Consider the following 5,803-nt stretch of genomic DNA (forward strand, 5'->3'; position numbering starts at 1 on the left):
GTGCTGGTGGCCCTTGAGGTTGGATTCCTTGAGTCCCATGGCGTCGAATACATTCCTAAACAGGATATTGGAGTCGGCCCCGGTGTCGACGAGGATTCGCTTGACTAAGCCTATTCCTACCATTGTTGTGATTACCATGGGGGGTTGGGAAGATCATGAAACCATTGGTCTTCTGGACCGAAAGATATCATGGGAGATCCCCTGCTAGGAATGGCGGGGCCTCCCATTGAGATAGATAGGATCCGAGTATCCTTTTTTGCTGCCGATCTGGACTTAGGAGGGTTATCTCGTCTGACCACGATGTTGCCACGAAAGTTGGGGGGTTGTCGGCGTTCCCTGCGGGCTCTTGCCTTGGTTTGACAGTTCGGCTGCGGTTCTCCTAGGAGTGTTCTCACTCTCGCCTCCTTGGTTCTCAGATGAGTCGGGAGAACTCGTTCAGCTTTCCTTCCCTGATAGCTTGCTCTAAAGCGTCTTTGATATCAAAGCAGTCCTGGGTTTTGTGACCAAACCCCTTATGGTAATCACAGTAAAGGCTTTTGTTTCCTCCTGATCTCTCTTTCAATGGTCTAGGTCTGGACAGGATTCCCTTGTCTGCGATCTGCTGGTAGACCTCCACTATGGGCACTGTGAGTGGCGTGTAGTTTGTGAATCTACCTATTCGTGGGAGTTGTTTTGATTGTTTTGCCGAGGTTCCGTCCCTGGGAGCTTCCTTGTACCTGTCGACCTGAGGGGCCTGCCGTGCCAAAGGGTTTGAGGGCTACCGTTTGTTGGCTGCCACGACCTGGCTTACCTCCTCATCGTTGATGTATTCTTTAGCCACGCTTTGAATTTCCTGCATGGTCTAGACGGGCTTGGTAGTGAGGTGTTTTCTAAAGTCCTAGTTTAGCAAGCCGTTCGTTAGGCAGAGACTGGCAACTGAGTCGGTGAGGCCATCAATTTCTAAACATTCATCATTGAATCTGTCTAGGAACTTCTTGGTCGGCTCTCCGAGTTTTTGGGTAACTCCTAGCAAGTTGATCGGGTATTTTACCTTGGCTATGCGCGTCGTGAACCGAGCTAGGAAGCTTTGGGAGATGTTCGTGAAGGTCGTGATGGATCCTTGTGGGAGTGCATTAAACCATCGGATTGCTGGGCCAGCCAGTGTCACAGGGAATGCTCGGCTGCTGACCACATCGCCTACCCCTTCCAGATTCATTCTTGCTTCAAATTCCATGAGGTGTTCCTGGGGGTCCTTAGTCCCATCGTACCTCATGTCCGTCGGCTTGTCGAAATTTCTCGAAAGCCGGACCTTGAGGATCGAGGGGTGGAAAGGAGTGGCTCCCATGATAATGGGTTCCAGTCGTTTCCTGGCTGTTCCCTTTTGGGACTCCCCGTGGCTTTCGGACCTACCTCGGATAGACTGGGAGGTCGGCTGCGTATACGCTTCGTCTTCGTGCTTCGTCGAACTCCTTTCTCGGCTCTCGTATCTTCGGGAGGGGGAGCGGGTGTAGGATCGACTGACGTCTCTGTGGGGTCGACTCCTCGCAGCCAGCTCTCTTTCAAGGTTTTGTACTCTGTGTCCAAGCTCCTGCATAATCTTGGCGCTATTGGCTCCCGTCCCTCCGAAGGGACGTCTTTCAGGGGTGTTGGTGTAGATTGGTTGGTTTGGCTGAATAGAGGATCGTGGTTGTTCGCCGGTGCGAGCTGTCGAGCTCGCCCTGCTCAAGCAGGCCCCTCCTCCTTCGTGAAGCTCCTCCGACATGGGGAGTCACTCCATGTCTGCTCCAGGGTTTCCCACAGACGGCGCCAATGTTCGTTACCTGAGGGATCTCGGGTGCTCGGCGAGTTGGGTAACGGTAAGAGGGTGAGAGGGTGATGCCTTGGACCAACTTGGAGCGGGTGTAGGGTTGTGGGTTGAATGCTGGTGATGCTGGAAGTGGTAGCCAAATTAGATAAGATGATGCGTCCCTTTAGGATTAAAGATGTCATTATTCCTTAAAAACTTGGTGCGTTATTTCTAACCACAGACTTACCAGCAAGTGCACCGGGTCGTACCAAGTAATACCTTACGTGAGTAAGGGTCAATCCCACGAGGATTGATGGATTAAGCAACAATAGTATTTGATAGGATTAGTTAGACAAACAGAAAATAGTGTTTGGAAGTTCAAAAGCATAAAAAAATAAAGAAGAGTTTGAAGACAGGCAGGTGAATAGGTGAGGAATAAAATATGAAGAAACAGTTAAGGTTTCAGAGTTATCTATTTTCCGGATTGACTTTTCTTATTATTTTATTTTAATCATGTAAGATCTAATTTATGGCAACTATATGTGACTAGACCCTAATTCCTTAGACCTTTCTAGTCTCCTCTAAAATTCATCAACAGCCAATTCCTTGGTCAATTAATTCCAATTAGGGGGTGAAGTTCAATTCTAGTTATATGCCACAGAAATCCTAATTACCCAAACATAAAAGAATTATATGTCACGTATCCTATTAAATCCAGATAAATTAGAAATTTAGGAGAATATGTTTTCAAGCTGTTGTTCAAGTAAAGAGCTTTTCCAAGTTATACAAGAACGCATTTAGAAAGAGGGTCATACTTCCGTTCCACCCAAATTCATAAAATAAAGAACGAAAACAATTCTTAAATATAAATCAAAACATGAATTAAAATAGAAAAATAATAGTATCAATCCATACAATAGACAGAGCTCCTAACCTTAACAGTGGAGGTTTAGTTGCTCATGGTTCAGAGAAAATACGGATTGTAAATTGGGATGGAATGGGATCCTCCCCAGGATCTCTCCAAAGGAAGGAAAGTTTCTCCCTTTTATAACTAATCCTAATAAATTTAAAATCTAATTTTTAAAATTAAAATAATATCTTTTTCTAGAATTCAAATTTGAATTTAAATTTGAATTAATTTAAATAATCAAGTCTTCAATGGATGGATGGGGATCACTTGTTTCGTCCATTCTGCAGCTTCTAATCTGTATTTTCTGGGCTAAAAACTGGGTTAAAACAGCCCAGAAATCGCTCCCAGCGTTTTTCTGCGTTTCCTGCACGTGGCGCATGTCAAGCGTACGCGTCAGTCACGCGTACGCGTCGATGGTCTTTTCTACGAGTCACGCGGACGCGTCGGTCACGCGCACGCGTCGCTAAGCAAATCTTCAAATAACGCGTACGCGTCAGTCACGCGTACGCGTCGCTCCTCGCTGCCATCTCCTTTGATTCTTGTGCTGCAGAAACTCCATCAAATCCAGCCGAATGCTACATAAAATAAACAGTATTGCACAAAACTCAAAATAGCATCCATAGTGGCTAAAATATAATTAATTCTTAATTAAACTCAACAAATTAGATGCAAATTCACTAGGAAAAGATAGGAAAGATGCTCACGCATCACTCGCCATATCCACCAAAGTCCCAAAAAGAACTTGAACGGATGCTCTCTACTATGATACAAGAACCAGTTCTTCAAATCCAAAGGATGACAAGAAGTATCCTCAGGTAATTATATTTAATTAACAAGTCATTATCATCTATCCTCAGGTAATTATATTTAATTAACAAGTCATTATCATAAGATGATAATGTAAAATAATTTCATAAGTGGTTTTATGTTGATACGTTAAAACTTTCACTACAAAAAAAAAAACATTGAGAATAGTTGGAATTATCGTCAGATTTGACAATAAATTTGTCACCATAAAATATTATCGTCAGAGTTGATGTTCCGACGGTAACGTCAACGGTAAAATTTTGAGGAAAAAAATTAATTTTGGCGTGGTAGCTACCGTCGGATTTACCGACGAGTAAATCCGATGCTGAACCTTATTCAGTGAAACGTTGCGTTTTGGTTACACGCACCACGTTATCGTCAGTAAATTCGACGATAACCATGCCCTAAATTCGAACCGTGAACCCTCTTCCCCTTCATTTCAAAATTGGTTTCTCTGTCTAATCTCTCTCTCTCTCTCTCTCTCTCTCTTTAATCTCTCGCCTCTCAGTCTCTCTCTAGCCCCTGCGTCGCTGCAAAGGCAACCGTCGCCGCTGCTCCAACCGCCTCTGCTGCCACTGCTGCCCTGCCCTGCCATCGCTGCAAAGACCGCCACTGCCACTGCTCGAAACGCCCCTTCTTTGTTTTCTGTTCCCACCACTGCTGTCCTGTCACTGCTAAAAACGCCGTCGGAGCTCGAATCGCCCATTTATGTCTTATCTCTTCTAGTTGCTTTGCATTCCAGGTTTTTATTTAATCTGTTTTTTAATCTGTTTAATTTCTACTTAGTTAATCTTAATTTTATTTAGTTAGTTGATTTTTAGTAATTAGTTTAATTAGATTAATTTCTATTTTAGTTGATTTTAGGTGGTTAGGGATTTTCATTAAATTTATTTTATACGTTGTTTAATTTCTGTTTAGTTAATCTTAATTTCATTTAGTTAGTTAATTTTTAGTAATTAGTTTAGGTAGATTAATTTCTATTGTAGTTGATTTTAGGAGGTTAGGTTAGGATAATTTAGTTAGATTGATAGGTTCTGATCTCTGCTCAATGTGTTTGGAATTATTATCTGAGATTGTCGATTCTTGTTGCTGGGATTATTTGAATTGGTCTGAATCATTAATTCTGCCTTTTACTATTAATTTGGCTGAAGAATTGTTACTGAATTTGTTTGAGCAATGCTTAACTGTTTTGATGATTCACTGATTGTTATTGCTTTGTTAGAAAATTACTATTTTAATGCTTATTTTGCTGATTCATGCTGCTACTGAAAGTGCTGGTTTATGCTGATTAATTGTAGCATTTTTCCATATGCATTACTAGTGATGTTTTATCATGTTATTTTGTGCTTTTTTTGGGTTTGCATTTCAAATTTTTTGGATTATTATAATGCTTTGAAAGTTAGAATATTTTAAAAAATTGTTAACAAAGTTAGAATGTTTTGAGAGTTAGAATGCTTTGTTAGAATACTATGAAAGTTAGAATACTTTGAAAAGAAAATAAGATAGAATAAAGTTAGAATACTTTAAAGTATAATTTAATTATTTTGAAACTAAACACTATGTAATTTTCTTTTTTTTTTTAATTTACTAAACTAAACCACTTTTTGAATTATTTGTTATTTCTTGAGTTTCTTCTTATGTTATTATTTATTGGTATTTGTTATGTTATTAATATGTTATTAATATTCGCTGTACAGACACGACGACAGGCAGCAGAAGTAGGTCGAGTGGGACACATGGTCATGGTAGAGGGCGGGCTTCCACCGAATCTTCTAGGGCTACCCAGTCATCGCCCTCTACCCTGGCTACCCTCTCGATCCCTGTGATGTCACAAGCGGGTCCATCGGACCAGCAATTTATCAGGGTCGCAAATCTGAACTGGGTGCTTCCTTCTGCTACGCTCCCTGCAGATGTAGTGACGACGTCAATAGAGCCTTCAGTGGATGATACTTTCAATGCCCCCGAGCAGGATGCTCCTCTACCACCGCTCGTCATCCAACTGAGGATTTGTCTCGATGGCATGCAGTCGTGAGTTCATTTTTTTAATATTAAGTTTGTTTATCTTAAGTTTGTTTATATTAAGTTTGTTTATCTTGAGTTTGTTTATCTTATATGTTTGCTAATGTGCGATTTGTTTTCTGACAGACTTGCACCGAACACCAATACTTGTACACAAGAGATATCCGAGGTTATTAAGTCCATATACGACCACCCGTGGCCGAGCTGTAACACCCTAATTACCCTAAGCCTTACCTCTAGTCGTGAAGCAAAGGTTAATCAAAGGTTATGACAATTCTAAGGCTTATACATATTTATATAGA

This window comes from Arachis ipaensis, chromosome B4, assembly GCF_059453495.1.
Source record: "Arachis ipaensis isolate K30076 ecotype BB chromosome B4, ASM5945349v1, whole genome shotgun sequence".
Taxonomy (NCBI): Eukaryota; Viridiplantae; Streptophyta; class Magnoliopsida; order Fabales; family Fabaceae; genus Arachis; species Arachis ipaensis.